General features: G+C 49.6%; 1 long non-coding RNA gene across 26 annotated transcripts in view; it reads left to right on the top strand.

The window, feature by feature from the left end:
• The first annotated feature begins 239 nt into the window (after nt 1-239).
• The window catches only part of LOC135820998 (uncharacterized), a 28,726-nt gene continuing 7,680 nt past the window's right edge, over nt 240-21,285 (top strand). For 4 of the 26 annotated variants that reach the window (XR_010554252.1, XR_010554258.1, XR_010554267.1 and 1 more), the window contains exons 1-10: nt 240-672; nt 13,087-13,135; nt 13,452-13,500; nt 13,817-13,865; nt 14,188-14,236; nt 14,561-14,609; nt 14,930-14,978; nt 15,296-15,344; nt 15,661-15,709; nt 16,027-16,075. This is a non-coding gene — a long non-coding RNA (uncharacterized LOC135820998). The remainder of the gene's footprint in view (nt 673-13,086; nt 13,136-13,451; nt 13,501-13,816; nt 13,866-14,187; nt 14,237-14,560; nt 14,610-14,929; nt 14,979-15,295; nt 15,345-15,660; nt 15,710-16,026; nt 16,076-21,285) is intronic. The other 22 variants (XR_010554266.1, XR_010554255.1, XR_010554250.1 and 19 more) reach the window with 21 other exon arrangements.

Genomic DNA, 21,285 nt, shown 5'->3' with positions numbered 1-21,285 from the left:
AGTGTGTGGTTCGTGCAATCTGTGAATTTCTCTCAAAACCTGAAGAGCACAGCGAATTCATGTGGTTCGTGTTGTCCGTGGAGAGATTGCTGTTGTTGCCGGCAGGGAGCCGCGGGTGAAAACCCTGACTCTCTTGTTGCCACGTTACGGAAAATGGCAGCCACTTTCGCGCGTATGTATGTTTTTTTACAAACAAACATAAAAATAGAAACAATACCAGTATTAGGATTTACTACTTTACATTGTACTCAATAATAATAATTATTATTATTGTTACAGTGTGATAAGATCGGCGTACCACTAGCTGCAGGTCGATGTTGCGAGCTCGATGGTCGCTTCCTAGATCCGCTATCGCGCGCGGAGTAAACCTGCAATGTCCTCATTTGCAGAGCAACAGAGACATAGTATCATTCTAGAACTGTCTGGCGAGCGGTGGTAACATCGAGTCAAAGTCGCAGGAAGAGCTAACAAGAGGGCCAATTGGAAATATATTGTTTTCACATAACGCTGGAAGCTCGGTGGTGCACGCCGGCGGTCCATTCGTGTTGGTGGCACATTCTCAGCGCTAATTTCGTTCAGCAACATCCAGACGAACGCTACGAATACATGGGCTGAGAGTTAGAGGTGCAGCAGGACGAACTATTTGACTGCTTAGCGGAATGCCGGAAAGAAGTAAGTGTGCAGTGTCACGCCGAACGTCATGTGAATTGAATGTTTAGTCATGCAGCCGGTCAGCAACTGCCAATGCAAAGCTTTGTTTCCGGGTTGCTATGCAATATTTGAGTGTAAGATTCTGTGCATTGACTGACGTTCACGATTACCATAAAATCCCGCCAGAGCACCCCAAGGCCCAACCTCTGCGACCCTTCTAGTACTGTCGACTCGTGGACATGGAAATTCAGTTGATTGACGCGGGGCCGGCACCCTCAGCGCGTACAGAACGCTGCGTGCAGTGCACAAGTTGATCCGATGCGACCAGCGCGCTGCAGCGCATAACTGCATGTGTGTACCGCTTATCCACGGCTGCATAGCCAGCGCCCTAGGGCCACTAGACGTGCGGCGACCGGATTTCATGTCCACGCAGTAGGTTCAGGTGCGCGTGTGTGTGTGTGGGGGGGGGGGGGGCAGGTGGGCGAATTTTTCTTGCTGCACTCAGTACGTTGTGAACTAGTACTCACCCTACGAGAACTGTGCGTGCGTCTCGTACACCGACCAAAGGTTAAGAGCGGAAAGTCGTACAAACCCGTCGAAACCCAGGGTTTGTGCGATTCCTGGTCAAGAGGGTGGGAACTGTTGCGTGCATTTCCAACCGGGTCGAGCACGCGTATGCAGTGCGGTACGGCATGACACTTCACCGAGTCTTACGATTATGCAATCAATCATCACTTCCCTGACAAGAAGTCGGGGAGGGGCGCATGGAAGAGATGGGGCGCTCTGGCAGCGGGATTTTATGCTACTTGTGAAGTTTTACTTGTAAGCGGAGGCAATGACGTCATCGGGTACACTATGTAAGTGGAGGCAATGACGTCATCGGGAACACTATGGCAAGGTACTGCTCCACAACTAAGCCCGTGTTCCATACTGGCGACATAGGCCTCAGGTCTGAGCTGTCATTCGTACATGTACAGCACTGCTCAATAAATGCAGATGAAGTGAGTGAATGGCACACTGGGCGCTGTGCAGCCCTAGACCTGCAAACACTGGCATGTGAACTAGTGCAGGGTGCAAAAACTTGTTTTACGTGGTCGTAGTTCACCGAGCATCACTGCACTATTAAAATGCACAAGCTTCCATGATATTATTGTTGGCCTGCTCCACGCGAAATTGCGATACATACGTTTCGACCTGCCTCGCCATGGAAATGAATCAGAAATGATTCATCAGAGCAGCGGTGATCAGAGTAGCGCGGTACATTTAGCGGTGATCAGAGTAGCGCTGTGCATTTAGCGGTAATCAGAGTAGCGCTGTGCATTTAGCGGTGATCAGAGTAGCGCTGTGCATTTAGCGGTGATCAGAGTAGCGCGGTGCATTTAGCGGTGATCAGAGTAGCGCGGTGCATTTAGCGGTGATCAGAGTAGCGCAGTGCATTTAGCGGTGATCAGAGTAGCGCTGTGCATTTAGCGGTGATCAGAGTAGTGCGGTGCATTTAGCGGTGATCAGAGTAGCGCTGTGCATTTAGCGGTGATCAGAGTAGCGCGGTGCATTTAGCGGTGATCAGAGTAGCGCAGTGCATTTAGCGGTGATCAGAGTAGCGCTGTGCATTTAGCGGTGATCAAAGTAGTGCGGTGCATTTAGCGGTGATCAGAGTAGTGCGGTGCATTTAGCGGTGATCAGAGTAGCACTGTGCATTTAGCGGTGATCAGAGTAGCGCAGTGCATTTAGCGGTAATCAGAGTAGCGCAGTGCATTTAGCGGTGATCAGAGTAGTGCTGTGCATTTAGCGGTGATCAGAGTAGCGCGGTGCATTTAGCGGTGATCAGTTGTTGTGTTGTTGTTGTTTGGCTTTATTTAAAGTGGAGTTCCAAAACAGGCCTAAACCTAATGACAACGGTCCCACTGATAATAAGAGAAAAGAAAAATAGATAATAATAAGCGGACAAACAGAACCAAGAAGAGGATACAGCTGTAGTTAGATAACCAATATGAGCACGGCAGCAGGGGAAAAAAAGTCACAAGCACGGCAACCGGGAAGAAAGGAGTGAGTGAGTGAGAGAGAGAGAGAGAGAGAGAGAGAGAGAGAGAGAGAGAGAGAGAGAGAGAGAGAGAGAGAGAGAGAGAGAGAGAGAGAGAGAGAGAGAGAGAGAGAGAGAGAGAGAGAGAGAGAGAGAGAGAGAGAGAGAGAGAGAGAGAGAGAGAGAGAGGGAGAGAGAGAGAGGTAGTGAAGCAGATGAGTTCATCCTAGTTGACGGTACTGCCTAACAGAAAGGCCAGGCTTAGGGGTCGTCGCAAAAGTTTTTTGTCGTCCCTGAAACGAACATGATTCGTTTGGGGGGGAGGGGGTGCGAGCCAAAATCGCAAGTCGACCGACACTGTGCATATGACATGTACATGCATGCGATTTTCGTCGTCCAGCATAGCAAGCTGTGTTCGTTTCAGAGGGAGGGGAGGGGGTCCAAGTACGAAATGAACGATGTTCGTTTCAGGGACGACAGAAAACTTTTGCGACGACCCCTTAGCGATTTGAAAGTGGAGCGCTTTCTTTCGAGGCGTGCTGTGTCTGGGAGCTGGTTCCACAGGATAGCTCCAGCATGGCTAATGCGCTTAGCTGAGGATGCAGTGGGGGAGACAGGAATGATGAGTAACTTGCTGCTCCCTCTTCGTGTTCGGAGAGAGGGACTACGGGTGAAAAAGCTTGCAAACAGAGTACTTGAAGATTTGTTCAGGCAGCGCCAAATGAATACAAGAATGTGCATGTGGGTGTATATGCTGAGGGTATGGGCATTCATGCGTTCAAGTAAGGGAGCCGTGTGAGTGCGAGGGGCTGCCCTGCACACCGAGCGAGCCGCACGTTTGAACAAACTATTTAGGCGCTTATCCTGATAAGACGATAAGAAAGGGGCATAGGCAGCAGATGCATAGTCAAATTCTGATAGTATAAAGGACCTGAAAAACTGAACACGGCAAGAAAAAGGCAGACATGCTGCACTTCGATTTAGTAGCCCAATCTTAGCGGCAACGCGGCGTGCAACATGGCTTGTCATGGTGTTCCAGCTCATGTCTGAGTCGAAATGTAGGCCAAGATACTTGGCCGTTTTCACAACAGGCAGCGTCTGCCCATTACAAATGACATGCAGCTCAAGTGCTTGAGATGGGGATGGGGGAATAGGCAATATCTGTGTCTTTCTTTCATTAAGAATTAAACCACGGCCCTTCAGCCAGGTGGCCAGGTGCTGAACAGCAGCTGAAAGGTGTGCAGAAACAGCTTCCGCAGACTCCCTGCTACATCGTATAGAGATGTCATCAGCAAACTGGATTGCTCCCACATTAAACGGCGATAGTTCTTCTGCTATGCCGCGGGCATAGACAATAAGTAGCAGTGGGCCCAGTACCGAACCCTGGGGGACACCTGAGTAACTGGTGTACGGGAGACTTCTAGTCTGGCCAACCTGAACGTACTGTTCTCTATCAGAGAGGTAATCCACCAGCCAACAGAGTGCCGTGTCGCAGATGCCAAGTTCGAACAGATCTTGCACAAGAGTTTGATGTTTCACTTTACCGAATGCCTTTGACATATCAACAAAGGCTACACCTGTGTTGAGTTTGTTCATGCGGGCCTCACAGATACCTTACACAGCTACCACTAGTGCGTCGGATGTAGAGTGGTGGGATCTGTAGCCGAATTGAGTTGGCGGGAATAAATTGCTCTGGACTAGATATCGTGTGAGTTGCTCGTGGACTATCCTTTCCAACACTTTGGATGCAATCGATAACAAGGACACTGGTCGATGATTCTTTGGCATGCTCGGATCTCCGCCTTTGAAGAGTGGTGATATCCTAGCACTTTTCATCTGGGCAGGAAATATGCCCTCTCTCAGGGACTTGTTAAAGATCAAAGTCAGGGATGGCGCCAGTACGTCTGCATGTGCGTGGAGAAGGGCTGCAGAAATGTCATCATCACCGCTGGACTTGGCCGGATTTAAACGTTCGAGGAGCTTCCTCACTCTGGCAATAGACACTGGCGCAAAGGCTGTCAGATCAGTGCTTGAGGCGGGCCCGTAGGGAAATGAGAGATGCACTGGGCGGCTGGCGTCCTCTACTATCTCTGCAAAGGTGTTTCGGATGGCATCAACAGAACATTGAGGTGGCTGAGATTGTCGATGTTTACCACTCAATTCTTTGATCGTGTGCCATGTCTGTTTGGTATTGCCAGACGCAGCTCGATCAGAGTAGCGCAGTGCATTTAGCGGTGATCAGAGTAGCGCAGTGCATTTAGCGGTGATCAGAGTAGCGAGGTGCATTTAGCGGTGATCAGAGTAGAGCGGTGCATTTAGCGGTGATCAGAGTAGCACGGTGCATTTAGCGGTGATCAGAGTAGTGCTGTGCATTTAGCGGTGATCAGAGTAGCGCGGTGCATTTAGCGGTGATCAGAGTAGCGAGGTGCATTTAGCGGTGATCAGAGTAGAGCGGTGCATTTAGCGGTGATCAGAGTAGCGCGGTGCATTTAGTGGTGATCAGAGTAGCGAGGTACATTTAGCGGTGATCAGAGTAGCGCTGTGCATTTAGGGTGCAAAAACTTGTTTTACGTGGTCGTAGGTCACCGAGCATCACTGCACCATTAAAAATCCACAAGCTTCCATGATATTATTGTTGACCTGCTCCACGCGAAATTGCGATACATACGTTTCGACCTGCCTCGCCATGGAAATGAATCAGAAATGATTCATCAGAGCAGCGGTAATCAGAGTAGCGCGGTACATTTAGCGGTGATCAGAGTAGCGCTGTGCATTTAGCGGTAATCAGAGTAGCGCTGTGCATTTAGCGGTGATCAGAGTAGCGCAGTGCATTTAGCGGTGATCAGAGTAGCGCAGTGCATTTAGCGGTGATCAGAGTAGCGCTGTGCATTTAGCGATGATCAGAGTAGAGCGGTGCATTTAGCGGTGATCAGAGTAGCGCAGTGCATTTAGCGGTGATCAGAGTAGAGCGGTGCATTTAGCGGTGATCAGAGTAGCGCAGTGCATTTAGCGGTGATCAGAGTAGTGCTGTGCATTTAGCGGTGATCAGAGTAGTGCTGTGCATTTAGCGGTGATCAGAGTAGCGCGGTGCATTTAGCGGTGATCAGAGTAGCGAGGTGCATTTAGCGGTGATCAGAGTAGAGCGGTGCATTTAGCGGTGATCAGAGTAGCGCGGTGCATTTAGTGGTGATCAGAGTAGTAGTAGTAGTAGTAGTAGAATTTATTATTTTACAAGGGAACTCCCAACAGGCGTTGCCTTTTTACTGGGAACCCTAGGAATGACTTGGTGCTTGTGACAAATGCAGAAAGGGGCTTAGCTTGACGACATCCAGGTGGAAGCATGTTACATCTGTCTGCTGCCAAAAATGAAATAGCATTCAGGCCGTAATGAGACGTAGCTCTGGGTAGGTTCAGAGCAGCTGAAGCTTGACCGCGGGTAGCAGCATTTGTGCGGCATGATGCAGAGCGGGGGGTAAATATCGTGCTTAAAAGAGGACTGGTGCAACGAGATAGACACCTAAAAACAAACACAAACAGCTTCAAGTTTACACGGCGAGAGAAAGTATACAGGTAGCGAGGTACATTTAGCGGTGATCAGAGTAGCGCTGTGCATTTAGGGTGCAAAAACTTGTTTTACGTGGTCGTAGTTCACCGAGCATCACTGCACCATTAAAAATGCACAAGCCTCCATGATATTATTGTTGACCTGCTCCACGCGAAATTGCGATACATACGTTTCGACCTGCCTCGCCATGGAAATGAATCAGAAATGATTCATCAGAGCAGCGATGATCAGAGTAGCGCGGTACATTAAGCGGTGATCAGAGTAGCGCTGTGCATTTAGCGGTAATCAGAGTAGCGCTGTGCATTTAGCGGTGATCAGAGTAGCGCAGTGCATTTAGCGGTGATCAGAGTAGCGCAGTACATTTAGCGGTGATCAGAGTAGCGCTGTGCATTTAGCGGTGATCAGAGTAGAGCGGTGCATTTAGCGGTGATCAGAGTAGCGCAGTGCATTTAGTGGTGATCAGAGTAGCGCGGTACATTTAGCGGTGATCAGAGTAGCGCTGTGCATTTAGGGTGCAAAAACTTGTTTTACGTGGTCGTAGTTCACCTAGCATCACTGCACCATTAAAAATACACAAGCTTCCATGATATTATTGTTGACCTGCTCCACGCGAAATTGCGATACATACGTTTCGACCTGCCTCGCCATGGAAATGAATCAGAAATGATTCATCAGAGCAGCGGTGATCAGAGTAGCACGGTACATTTAGCGGTGATCAGAGTAGCGCTGTGCATTTAGCGGTAATCAGAGTAGCGCTGTGTATTTAGCGGTGATCAGAGTAGCGCGGTGCATTTAACGGTGATCAGAGTAGCGCAGTGCATTTAGCGGTGATCAGAGTAGAGCGGTGCATTTAGCGGTGATCAGAGTAGCGCAGTGCATTTAGCGGTGATCAGAGTAGTGCTGTGCATTTAGCGGTGATCAGAGTAGCGCGGTGCATTTAGCCGTGATCAGAGTAGAGCGGTGCATTTAGCGGTGATCAGAGTAGCGCGGTGCATTTAGCCGTGATCAGAGTAGAGCGGTGCATTTAGCGGTGATCAGAGTAGCGCGGTGCATTTAGCGGTGATCAGAGTAGCGCGGTACATTTAGCGGTGATCAGAGTAGCGCTGTGCATTTAGGGTGCAAAAACTTGTTTTACGTGGTCGTAGTTCACCGAGCATCACTGCACCATTAAAAATGCACAAGCCTCCATGATATTATTGTTGACCTTCTCCACGCGAAATTGCGATACATACGTTTCGACCTGCCTCGCCATGGAAATGAATCAGAAATGATTCATCAGAGCAGCGGTGATCAGAGTAGCGCGGTACATTAAGCGGTGATCAGAGTAGCGCTGTGCATTTAGCGGTAATCAGAGTAGCGCTGTGCATTTAGCGGTGATCAGAGTAGCGCAGTGCATTTTGCGGTGATCAGAGTAGTGCTGTGCATTTAGCGGTGATCAGAGTAGCGGAGTGCATTTAGCGGTGATCAGAGTAGCGCTGTGCATTTAGCTGTAATCAGAGTAGCGGAGTGCATTTATCGGTAATCAGAGTAGCGCTGTGCATTTAGCGGTGATCAGAGTAGAGCAGTGAATTTAGCGGTAATCAGAGTAGCGCTGTGCATTTAGCGGTGATCAGAGTAGCGCTGTGCATTTAGCGGTAATCAGAGTAGCGCAGTGCATTTAGCGGTGATCAGAGTAGTGCAGTGCATTTAGCGGTGATCAGAGTAGCGCAGTGCATTTAGCGGTGATCAGAGTAGCGCTGTGCATTTAGCGGTGATCAGAGTAGCGCAGTGCATTTAGCGGTGATCAGAGTAGCGCAGTGCATTTAGCGGTGATCAGAGTAGTGCAGTGCATTTAGCGGTGATCAGAGTAGTGCAGTGCATTTAGCGGTGATCAGAGTAGCGCTGTGCATTTAGCAGTGATCAGAGTAGCGCGGTGCATTTAGCCGTAATCAGAGTAGCGCTGTGCATTTAGCGGTGATCAGAGTAGCGCGGTGCATTTAGCGGTGATCAGAGTAGCGCGGTGCATTTAGCGGTGATCAGAGTAGAGCGGTGCATTTAGCGGTGATCAGAGTAGCGGAGTGCATTTAGCGGTAATCAGAGTAGCGCTGTGCATTTAGCGGTGATCAGAGTAGCGCGGTGCATTTACCGGTGATCAGAGTAGCGCAGTGCATTTAGCGGTGATCAGAGAAGCGCTGTGCATTTAGCGGTAATCAGAGTAGCGCTGTGCATTTAGCGGTGATCAGAGTAGAGCAGTGTATTTAGCGGTGATCAGAGTAGTGCTGTGCATTTAGTGGTGATCAGAGTAGCGGAGTGCATTTAGCGGTAATCAGAGTAGCGCTGTGCATTTAGCGGTGATCAGAGTAGCGCGGTGCATTTAGCGGTGATCAGAGTAGCGCGGTGCATTTAGCGGTGATCAGAGTAGCGCAGTGCATTTAGCGGTGATCAGAGTAGCGCTGTGCATTTAGCGGTCATCAGAGTAGCGCTGTGTATTTAGCGGTGATCAGAGTAGCGCAGTGCATTTAGCGGTGATCAGAGTAGCGCTGTGCATTTAGCGGTGATCAGAGTATCGCAGTGCATTTAGCAGTGATCAGAGTAGCGCTGTGCATTTAGCGGTCATCAGAGTAGCGCTGTGTATTTAGCGGTGATCAGAGTAGCGCAGTGCATTTAGCGGTGATCAGAGTAGCGCTGTGCATTTAGCGGTGATCAGAGTATCGCAGTGCATTTAGCAGTGATCAGAGTAGCGCTGTGCATTTAGCGGTGATCAGAGTAGCGCAGTGCATTTAGCGGTGATCAGAGTAGCGCAATGCATTTAGCGGTAATCAGAGTAGTGCGGTGCATTTAGCGGTGATCAGAGTAGCGCGGTGCATTTAGCGGTGATCAGAGTAGAGCGGTGCATTTAGCGGTGATCAGAGTAGCGGAGTGCATTTAGCGGTAATCAGAGTAGCGCAGTGCATTTAGCGGTGATCAGAGTAGCGCGGTGCATTTAGCGGTGATCAGACTAGCGCGGTGCATTTAGCGGTGATCAGAGTAGCGCTGTGCATTTAGCGGTGATCAGAGTAGCGCAGTGCATTTAGCGGTGATCAGAGTAGCGCTGTGCATTTAGCGGTAATCAGAGTAGCGCTGTGCATTTAGCAGTGATCAGAGTAGCGCTGTGCATTTAGCGGTAATCAGAGTAGCGCTGTGCATTTAGCGGTGATCAGAGTAGCGCGGTGCATTTAGCGGTGATCAGAGTAGCGCTGTGCATTTAGCGGTGATCAGAGTAGCGCAGTGCATTTAGCGGTGATCAGAGTAGTGCTGTGGATTTAGCGGTAATGTATGTATGTATGTATACTTTATTTGAATTCGCAAATCCAAACGAGCACAAATGCTCAATGACAAGGCAGCGAATATGTTATTATGTTACAATGAAGGAGGGTTGGGGAGAAAATAAGGAGAAAAAAGAGTAGTGTGGTGCATTTAGCGGTGATCAGAGTAGCGCAGTGCATTTAGTGGTGATCAGAGTAGCGCGGTGCATTTAGTGGTGATCAGAGTAGCGCGGTGCATTTAGCTGTGATCAGAGTAGCGCGGTGCATTTAGCGGTGATCAGAGTAGAGCGGTGCATTTTGCGGTGATCAGAGTAGAGCGGTGCATTTAGCGGTGATCAGAGTAGCGCAGTGCATTTAGCGGTGATCAGAGTAGCGCTGTGCATTTAGGGCTGTGCATTTAGCGGTGATCAGAGTAGCGCAGTGCATTTAGCGGTGATCAGAGTAGCGCCGTGCATTTAGCGGTGATCAGAGTAGTGCTGTGCATTTAGCGGTGATCAGAGTAGCGCTGTGCATTTAGCGGTGATCAGCAGAATGCTGAATCAGAGCACCACGTTACATGTATTTGTAATTTCAATCATATCGGGACTGGTCAAACAGAGCGCAACGGTCTTATTCGGTTACTAAGCCAGTGGAAATACCGTGAAATCCCGCCAGAGCGCCCCTACCTCCGCCACCCTTCGAGTAGGTCCAGGTGGGGAGGGGCGGATGGGCGAGTCCTACCTACCGCATGCAGTACTACATGATAAAGTGTTCACCCTACGAACACTTTTCGAGCATCTTGTACACCGACCAATGGTCAAGAGCCAGGAGTCGTCCAGACCCATCAAAACTCAGGGTTTGTGCGATCCCTGGTCGTGAGGGTGGGCACTGTTGCATACATTTCCTAACGGGTCGAGCACGCGTCTGCAGTACAGTACGGCATCACAGAGTCATACAAGGATACAATCAATCACTTCCCAGGCAAGAAGTCAGCAAGGGTCGCATGGGAGAGATGGGGCGCATGGAGAGACTCTGGTGAGATTTTACGGTAGTAATTTTTGATAGGTGGTCCGGCCATACTATAGTTGCTCATATACTCTGTATGATACGACAATTGTGTGATGTCCACCACTTTCTGTATGATACGACAGGCACAAATTAGTAGTACTGACTCAACTCTAAATAATCACCTAGGTAAACCAAAAGGTGGTGCAACCATGTTATCCTGACCAACCAGGCTAGTTGCAGAGCCAGTCTTGATTGTCTCGAAACCAAGTACGAGATAGTTTGCCTTACCTACAAATGTATTTCATTCCTTGGTGCTGACCGCTTTAATGCGCTTCCCGCACCCCTTCGCACACATCATATCCCCAATTCATTTCGCCAGGAACTTAACAAATTCATTCGTCTTGGGCACCCTGTAAGAAGACCTTAGGGTCTGTTGGGAATGCCCAAGTAAAATAATAAAATACAATAGAATACAAATAGCTAGGCTGAACACGGTGCAAGTATTAGTCACTGTCTTGTATAGATATATGCAGTCAGATAGATTTGGGGAATCGGCTGAGAATTAACTTCCGATTTGGAGCAACTTAGAGTGACGAGAATGTGTCATGTTCCTTGCATTTGGCTAGCGGGGGGGGGGGGGGGGGGGGGGGTTGTGCTGTGATCTGATGTATGTGTAGAAATAATCTAGATTCACTTACAAGGGGATTAGAGTATTAAAGCAAAATTTATGGCTTGGGAGTGTGTCTATCATTTTTTGATCTGTCCAGTTATGTCATGCCTCAAAGTAGTGTGTAGCCTTCTGAGAAGGAAAGGAAGCATGACACACACCATACTACCGTACAGTCGAACCTCGTTTGGACAAACTTCAACGGACTGAACAGTTTGTTTGTCTTCAAGTATTGCGAGTTCTTCTCATCCAGATCTGACAAAAATCGATAATCATATGCATATCATATGGATTGTATTTAGGTGAAGGTGCATGCTGCGTACATGGGAAGCGTTTTATTCTTAGCATAAGCCAGAAGCAGGTAAGTACAATGACAATGTGCAATGAATCACGACTGCCGAAAGTTCGTACAACGTGCTGATTTTTTTCAAAACACGCTTGAAAACAATTTGCACTGTACGTACAATATGGCCTAGACTATTGAAAAAAAAGAAGAAAAAAGGCAGCCAGCCCGCGTGCACGCTCGTGGACCGAAAGTTCGTACTACATGTACATGACCGCACTGATTTTGTTCAAATCACACTTGAAATTAGTTCGTCTTCGCGAACGTTCGCTGTACAGAAGTCTGTCGTAAACGAATAATTTTGACTTGAATTGATGCCTGGCCAACCATAGGATTGGCCCTAGTTCGTACTAATGGAAACTCCGCCTTATCAGTGTTCTTATCAGTGTTCTTATCAGTGTTCGTCCTAATGAGGCTTGACTGAAAGTCAACAAATATTCGGCGCATACCCGGTACGGTATTTATTTTCAGTTATTTTCGGCCTGGTCAGGTTTGGCCGAAAATTTGTTGCGGCCGAAATTTTGTTTTGCAAGGTTCAGTGTGACAGTGTATACAGGCGACAGCAGCACAGGCCGAAAATTTGATGCGACCGAAATGGGTTTTAGCCCTGAGGGGCTGAAATTTGAATGGGCCAAAAATTTGTAGACATTACTAAGTACCTGTAGTTAATAATGTGGGCACACATGTACCGTGAGGTCCTGCCGGATCGCCCCACCACTTTTGAAGCACCTTAGCACGGGGCGTGTGGGAGATTGTTCCAGAGTTCTGTACATCCTATAAATGCTAGTGGTACTCTTGCTAGTGGTACTCTGCTAGTCGTACTCTTGCTTCGCAAGCCGGACTCAAATTTGTTTACAGAGGTGCCAAATCGCCCGACCCTGCTGCCCTGGGGAACGCGTTTACGGCAATGTGTGTCATTTCCGTGCTGCACTACCCTTTGTGCATCAGGCAGGCACAGTGGGTTGGTCAAAGACCTTGATTGAGATACGAGCGGTACCTGCTTCAAGTCTTGAATGGGAGTGGTTTTTTCAGGGGTGCTGCTATTCACGATCAACTGGGAACTTCAAGCGAGGTGCAAGGGGTACGTGGATAGAGCTAATAGGGTTTCTCGGAACTTGTGCCACTGGTTGTGAGACCTATCTACTCACCCTCACCGTTAGGCGCTGCATCTGTCGCTAGGGTTCACTGGATGTTTGCGGCTGTTGTGAGTTCCCTTCGGGGACGGACACGATAATTGACTTTCACTTTACCAACTACTCTTTGTGTGCCTATTGCAAAATTGTGAGAAATGGTGAAGTTGGACCAATTGTGCGCACGTTATATTTTCAATGAAACTGTGGGAAACTAGGCTTGCTTTTGGCTTGCTAGTAGGTCGCTTGCACTCGCAGGTAATGCCCGAGGAAATTTAACCCTGCTGTAATTGGCTTGAGTTCCAAGTCCGGATGCACAGGCAAAAAGCCCCAAGCTTGGAGATATGCTATGTTCAGGGTTCAGCAGCCCTGGGCAGGTCGTTTATGACAATATGTGTGTCATTTCTGTTGTGCACTGCCCTTTGTGTGCCTATCGCAGGAATTCAGGGTGGTCACTGTTCATGTTGCAGCTGTGACTAGTCGGAAAGGTGAGAAATGGTGAATTTTTGACCATTTGTGCGCATCTGTTCTCTTCAATGTACCTGTGAGTAAATAGGCCCAGCTGCAAAGTGGGTCCAGGAATTGCTTAGATTTTTGGTTTACTAGTAGGCCGCTTGCACTCGTAGGCAGTGCCCCAGGAAATTTGACCCTGCTATAACTGGCTTGAGTTCCAAGTCCGGATGCACGGGCGAAAAGCCCCAAACGTGGGGTAGGTTATTTTCAGAGTTCAGCCGCCCTGGGCAGGTCGTTTATGACAATGTGTGTAATTTCTGTTGTGCACTACCCTTTGTGTGCCTGTCGCAGGAAGTCAGGGTGGTCACTGTCCATGTTGCAGCTGTGACTAGTCGGAAAGGTGAGAAATGGTGAATTTTTGACCATTTGTGCGCATCTGTTCTCTTCAATGTACCTGTGAGTAAATAGGCCCAGCTGCAAAGTGGGTGCAGGAATTGCTTAGATTTTTGATTTACTAGTAGGCCGCTTGCACTCGTAGGCAGTGCCCCAGGAAATTTGACCGTGCTGTGACTGGCTTGAGTTCCAAGTCCTGATGCACGGGCAAAAGTCCCAAACTTGGGGATAGGTAATTTTCAGAGTTCAGCCGCCCTGGGCAGGTCGTTTATGACAATGTGTGTAATTTCTGTTGTGCACTATCCTATGTATGCATATCGCAGGAATACAGGGTGGTAACTGTCCATGTTGCAGCTGTGACTAGTCGGAAAGGTGAGAAATGGTGAATTTTTGACCATTTGTGAGCATCTGTTCTCTTCAATTTACCTGTGGGTAAATGTGCCCAACTGCAATGTGGATGCAGAAATTGCATAGATTTTAGGTTTGCTTGTAGGCCGCTTGCACTCGTAAGCAGTGCCCCAGGAAATTTGACCCTGCTATAACTGGCTTGAGTTCCAAGTCCGGATGCACGGGCAAAAAGCCTAAAACTTGGTGATAGGTTATTTTCAGGGTTCAGCAGCCCTGGCCCGGCAGGTCGTTTATGACAATGTGTGTAATTTCTGTTGTGCACTACCCTTTTGTGTGCCTATCGCAGGAATTCAGGGTGGTCACTGTCCATGTTGCAGCTGTGAATAGTCGGAAAGGTGAGAAATGGGTGTGATGATTTTTGACCATTTGTGCGCATCTGTTCTCTTCAATGTACCTGTGGGTAAATGGGCCCAGCTGCAATGTGGATGCAGAAATTGCTTAGATTTTTGGTTTGCTAGTAGGCCGCTTGCACTCGTAGGTAATGCCCAAGGAAATTTGACCCTGCTGTAACTGGCTTGAGTTCCAAGTCCGGATGCACGGGCAAAAAGCCCCAAACGTGTGGGGTAGGTTATTTTCAGAGTTCAGCCGCCCTGGGCAGGTCGTTTATGACAATGTGTGTAATTTCTGTTGTGCACTACCTTTTTGTGTGCCTATCGCAGGAATTCAGGGTGGTCACTGTCCATGTTGCAGCTGTGAATAGTCGGAAAGGTGAGAAATGGGTGTCATGATTTTTGACCATTTGTGCATCTGTTCTCTTCAATGTACCTGTGGGTAAATGGGCCCAGCTGCAATGTGGATGCAGAAATTGCTTAGATTTTTGGTTTGCTAGTAGGCCGCTTGCACTCGCAGGCAATGCCCCAGGAAATTTGAGCCTGCTGTAATTGGCTTGAGTTCCAAGTCCGGATGCACGGGCAAAAAGCCCCAAACTTGGGAGTAGGTAATTTTCAGAGTTCAGCCGCCCTGGGCAGGTCGTTTATGACAATGTGTATCATTTCTGTTGTGCACTACCCTATGTATGCCTATCGCAGGAATTCAGGGTGGTCACTGTCCATGTTGCAGCTGTGACTAGTCGGAAAGGTGAGAAATGGTGAATTTTTGACCATTTGTGCGCATCTGTTCTCTTCAATGTACCTGTGAGTAAATAGGCCCAGCTGCAAAGTGGGTCCAGGAATTGCTTAGATTTTTGGTTTACTAGTAGGCCGCTTGCACTCGTAGGCAGTGCCCCAGGAAATTTGACCCTGCTGTGACTGGCTTGAGTTCCAAGTCGGGATGCACGGGCAAAAAGCCTAAAACTTGGTGATAGGTTATTTTCAGGGTTCATCAGCCCTGGGCAGGTCGTTTATGACAATGTGTGTAATTTCTGTTGTGCACTACCCTATGTATGCCTATCGCAGGAATTCAGGGTGGTCCCTGTCCATGTTGCAGCTGTGACTAGTCGGAAAGGTGAGAAATGGTGAATTTTGACCATTTGTGCGCATCTGTTCTCTTCAATGTACCTGTGGGTAAATGTGCCCAACTGTAATGTGGATGCAGAAATTGCTTAGATTTTAGGTTTGCTTGTAGGCCGCTTGCACTCGTAGGCAGTGCCCCAGGAAATTTGAGCCTGCTGTAACTGGCTTGAGTTCCAAGTCTGGATGCACGGGCAAAAAGCCCCAAACTTGGGAGGAGGTTATTTTCAGAGTTCAGCTGCCGTGGGCAGGTCGTTTTTGACAATGTGTATAATTTCTGTTGTGCACTACCCTTTGTGTGCCTGTCGCAGGAAGTCAGGGTGGTCCCTGTCAATGTTGCAGAAGTGACTAGTCGGAAAGGTGAGAAATGGCGAATTTTTGACCATTTGTGCGCATCTGTTCTTTTCAATGCACCTGTGGGTAAATGGGCCCAGGTGCAAAGTGGGTGCAGGAATTGCTTAGATTTTTGGTTTGCTTGTAGGCCGTTTGCACTCGTAGGCAGTGCCCCAGGAAATTTGACCCTGCTGTAACTGGCTTGAGTTCCAAGTCCGGATGTACGGGCAAAAAGCCCCAAACAAGGGAGTAGGTTATTTTCAGGGTTCCGCCGCCCTGGGCAGGTCGTTTATGACAATGTGTGTCATTTCTGTTGCGCACTACCCCTTGTGTGCCTATTGCAGGAATTCAGGGTAATCACTGTCCATGTTGCAGCTGTGACTAGTCGGAAAGGTGAGAAATGGTGAATTTTGACCATTTGTGCGCACCTGTTCTCTTCAATGTCCCTGTGGGTTAATGGGTCCAACTGTAATGTGGATGCAGAAATTGTGCATTTAGCGGTGATCAGAGTAGCGCGGTGCATTTAGCGGTGATCAGAGTAGCGTGGTGCATTTAGCGGTGATCAGAGTACCGTGGTGCATTTAGCGGCGATCAGAGTAGCGCGGTGCATTTAGCGGTGATCAGAGTAGCGCGGTGCATTTAGCGGTGATCAGAGGAGCGCGGTGATCAGAGTAGCGCGGTGCATTTAGCGGTGATCAGAGTAGCGCGGTGCATTTAGCGGTGATCAGAGTAGCGCTGTGCATTTAGCGGTGATCAGAGTAGCGCGGTGCATTTAGCGGTGATCAGAGTAGTGCGGTGCATTTAGCGGTGATCAGAGTAGCGCGGTGCATTTAGCGGTGATCAGAGTAGCGCGGTGCATTTAGCGGTGATCAGAGTAGGGCGGTGCATTTAGCGGTGATCAGAGTAGCGCTGTGCATTTAGCGGTGATCAGAGTAGCGCGGTGCATTTAGCGGTGATCAGAGTAGCGCTGTGCATTTGCCGGTGATCAGAGTAGCGCGGTGCATTTAGCAGTGATCAGAGTAGCGCGGTGCATTTAGCGGTGATCAGAGTAGCGTAGTGCATTAGCGGTGATCAGAGTAGCGCGGTGCATTTAGCGGTGATCAGAGTAGCGCGGTGCATTTAGCGGGAATCAGAGTAGCGCGGTGCATTTAGCGGTGATCAGAGTAGCGCGGTGCATTTAGCGGTGATCAGAGTAGCGCTGTGCATTTAGCGGTGATCAGAGTAGCGCTGTGCATTTAGCGGTGATCAGAGTAGCGCGGTGCATTTAGCGGTGATCAGAGTGCGCGGTGCATTTAGCGGTAATCAGAGTAGCTCGGTGCATTTAGCGGTGATCAGAGTAGCGCGGTGCATTTAGCGGTGATCAGAGTAGCATGGTGCATTTGGCGGTGATCAGAGTAGCGCAGTGCATTTAGCAGTGATCAGAGTAGCGCTGTGCATTTAGCGGTGATCAGAGTAGCGCGGTGCATTTAGCGGGAATCAGAGTAGCGCGGTGCATTTAGCGGTGATCAGAGTAGCGCGGTGCATTTAGCGGTGATCAGAGTAGCGCGGTGCATTTAGCGGTGATCAGAGTAGCGCTGTGCATTTAGCGGTGATCAGAGTAGCGCGGTGCATTTAGCGGTGATCAGAGTGCGCGGTGCATTTAGCGGTAATCAGAGTAGCTCGGTGCATTTAGCGGTGATCAGAGTAGCGCGGTGCATTTAGCGGTGATCAGAGTAGCATGGTGCATTTGGCGGTGATCAGAGTAGCGCAGTGCATTTAGCGGTGATCAGAGTAGCGCGGTGCATTTAGCGGTGATCAGAGTAGCGCGGTGCATTTAGCGGTAATCAGAGTAGCGCGGTGCATTTAGCGGTGATCAGAGTAGCGCGGTGCATTTAGCGGTGATCAGAGTGCGCGGTGCATTTAGCGGTGATCAGAGTAGCATGGTGCATTTGGCGGTGATCAGAGTAGCGCAGTGCATTTAGCGGTGATCAGAGTAGCGCAGTGCATTTAGCAGTGATCAGAGTAGCGCTGTGCATTTAGCGGTGATCAGAGTAGCGCGGTGCATTTAGCGGTGATCAGAGTAGCGCCGTGCATTTAGCGGTGATCAGAGGAGCGCTGTGCATTTAGCGGTGATCAGAGTAGCGCGGTGCATTTAGCGGTGATCAGAGTAGCGCGGTGCATTAAGCGGTGATCAGAGTAGCGCTGTGCATTTAGCGGTGATCAGAGTAGCGCGGTGCATTTAGCGGTGATCAGAGTAGCGCGGTGCATTTAGCGGTGATCAGAGTGCGCGATGCATTTAGCGGTGATCAGAGTAGCATGGTGCATTTGGCGGTGATCAGAGTAGCGCAGTGCATTTAGCGGTGATCAGAGTAGCGCAGTGCATTTAGCAGTGATCAGAGTAGCGCTGTGCATTTAGCGGTGATCAGAGTAGCGCGGTGCATTTAGCGGTGATCAGAGTAGCGCCGTGCATTTAGCGGTGATCAGAGTAGCGCTGTGCATTTAGCGGTGATCAGAGTAGCGCGGTGCATTTAGCGGTGATCAGAGTAGCGCGGTGCATTAAGCGGTGATCAGAGTAGCGCTGTGCATTTAGCGGTGATCAGAGTAGCGCGGTGCATTTAGCGGTGATCAGAGTGCGCGGTGCATTTAGCGGTGATCAGAGTAGCATGGTGCATTTGGCGGTGATCAGAGTAGCGCAGTGCATTTAGCGGTGATCAGAGTAGCGCAGTGCATTTAGCAGTGATCAGAGTAGCGCTGTGCATTTAGCGGTGATCAGAGTAGCGCGGTGCATTAAGCGGTGATCAGAATAGCGCCGTGCCTTTAACGGTGATCAGAGTAGCGCAGTGCATTTAGCGGTGATCAGAGTGCATTTAGCGGTGATCAGAGTAGGGCTGTGCATTTAGCGGTGATCAGAGTAGCGCAGTGCATTTAGCGGTGATCAGAGTAGCGCTGTGCATTTAGCGGTGATCAGAGTAGCGCGGTGCATTTAGCGGTGATCAGAGTAGCATGGTGCATTTGGCGGTGATCAGAGTAGCGCAGTGCATTTAGCGGTGATCAGAGTAGCGCAGTGCATTTAGCAGTGATCAGAGTAGCGCTGTGCATATAGCGGTGATCAGAGTAGCGCGGTGCATTTAGCGGTGATCAGAGTAGCGCGGTGCATTTAGCGGTAATCAGAGTAGCGCGGTGCATTTAGCGGTGATCAGAGTAGCGCGGTGCATTTAGCGGTGATCAGAGTGTGCGGTGCATTTAGCGGTGATCAGAGTAGCATGGTGCATTTGGCGGTGATCAGAGTAGCGCAGTGCATTTAGCGGTGATCAGAGTAGCGCAGTGCATTTAGCAGTGATCAGAGTAGCGCTGTGCATTTAGCGGTGATCAGAGTAGCGCGGTGCATTTAGCGGTGATCAGAGTAGCGCCGTGCATTTAGCGGTGATCAGAGTAGCGCAGTGCATTTAGCGGTGATCAGAGTAGGGCTGTGCATTGAGCGGTGATCAGAGTAGCGCGGTGCATTTAGCGGTGATCAGAGTAGCGCGGTGCATTAAGCGGTGATCAGAGTAGCGCTGTGCATTTAGCGGTGATCAGAGTAGCCCGGTGCATTTAGCGGTGATCAGAGTAGCGCGGTGCATTTAGCGGTGATCAGAGTGCGCGATGCATTTAGCGGTGATCAGAGTAGCATGGTGCATTTGGCGGTGATCAGAGTAGCGCAGTGCATTTAGCGGTGATCAGAGTAGCGCAGTGCATTTAGCGGTGATCAGAGTAGCGCTGTGCATTTAGCGGTGATCAGAGTAGCGCGGTGCATTTAGCGGTGATCAGAGTAGCGCCGTGCATTTAGCGGTGATCAGAGTAGCGCTGTGCATTTAGCGGTGATCAGAGTAGCGCGGTGCATTTAGCGGTGATCAGAGTAGCGCGGTGCATTAAGCGGTGATCAGAGTAGCGCTGTGCATTTAGCGGTGATCAGAGTAGCGCGGTGCATTTAGCGGTGATCAGAGTAGCGCGGTGCATTTAGCGGTGATCAGAGTGCGCGGTGCATTTAGCGGTGATCAGAGTAGCATGGTGCATTTAGCGGTGATCAGAGTAGCGCAGTGCATTTAGCGGTGATCAGAGTAGCGCAGTGCATTTAGCAGTGATCAGAGTAGCGCTGTGCATTTGCCGGTGATCAGAGTAGCGCAGTGCATTTAGCGGTGATCAGAGTAGCGCAGTGCATTTAGCGGTGATCAGAGTAGCGCTGTGCATTTAGCGGTGATCAGAGTAGCGCGGTGCATTTAGCGGTGATCAGAGTAGCATGGTGCATTTGGCGGTGATCAGAGTAGCGCAGTGCATTTAGCGGTGATCAGAGTAGCGCAGTGCATTTAGCAGTGATCAGAGTAGCGCTGTGCATATAGCGGTGATCAGAGTAGCGCGGTGCATTTAGCGGTGATCAGAGTAGCGCGGTGCATTTAGCGGTAATCAGAGTAGCGCGGTGCATTTAGTGGTGATCAGAGTAGCGCGGTGCATTTAGCGGTGATCAGAGTGCGCGGTGCATTTAGCGGTGATCAGAGTAGCATGGTGCATTTGGCGGTGATCAGAGTAGCGCAGTGCATTTAGCGGTGATCAGAGTAGCGCAGTGCATTTAGCAGTGATCAGAGTAGCGCTGTGCATTTAGCGGTGATCAGAGTAGCGCGGTGCATTTAGCGGTGATCAGAGTAGCGCTGTGCATTTAGCGGTGATCAGAGGAGCGCTGTGCATTTAGCGGTGATCAGAGTAGCGCGATGCATTTAGCGGTGATCAGAGTAGCGCGGTGCATTAAGCGGTGATCAGAGTAGCGCTGTGCATTTAGCGGTGATCAGAGTAGCGCGGTGCATTTAGCGGTGATCAGAGTAGCGCGGTGCATTTAGCGGTGATCAGAGTGCGCGGTGCATTTAGCGGTGATCAGAGTAGCATGGTGCATTTGGCGGTGATCAGAGTAGCGCAGTGCATTTAGCGGTGATCAGAGTAGCGCAGTGCATTTAGCAGTGATCAGAGTAGCGCTGTGCATTTAGCGGTGATCAGAGTAGCGCGGTGCATTTAGCGGTGATCAGAGTAGCGCCGTGCATTTAGCGGTGATCAGAGTAGCGCTGTGCATTTAGCGGTGATCAGAGTAGCGCTTTGCATTTAGCGGTGATCAGAGTAGCGCGGTGCATTAAGCGGTGATCAGAGTAGCGCTGTGCATTTAGCGGTGATCAGAGTAGCGCGGTGCATTTAGCGGTGATCAGAGTAGCGCGGTGCATTTAGCGGTGATCAGAGTGCGCGGTGCATTTAGCGGTGATCAGAGTAGCATGGTGCATTTGGCGGTGATCAGAGTAGCGCAGTGCATTTAGCGGTGATCAGAGTAGCGCAGTGCATTTAGCAGTGATCAGAGTAGCGCTGTGCATTTAGCGGTGATCAGAGTAGCGCGGTGCATTAAGCGGTGATCAGAATAGCGCCGTGCCTTTAGCGGTGATCAGAGTAGCGCTGTGCATTTAGCAGTGATCAGAGTAGCGCGGTGCATTAAGCGGTGATCAGAGTAGCGCAGTGCATTTAGCGGTGATCAGAGTAGCGCAGTGCATTTAGCGGTGATCAGAGTAGCGCTGTGCATTTAGCGGTGATCAGAGTAGCGCGGTGCATTTAGTGGT

Source organism: Sycon ciliatum, chromosome 7 (genome assembly GCF_964019385.1).
Source record: "Sycon ciliatum chromosome 7, ocSycCili1.1, whole genome shotgun sequence".
In the NCBI taxonomy this organism is placed as follows: Eukaryota; Metazoa; Porifera; class Calcarea; order Leucosolenida; family Sycettidae; genus Sycon; species Sycon ciliatum.
The sequence above is the reverse complement of the archived record's forward strand: the minus strand, read 5'-3'. Positions and strand labels throughout refer to the sequence as shown.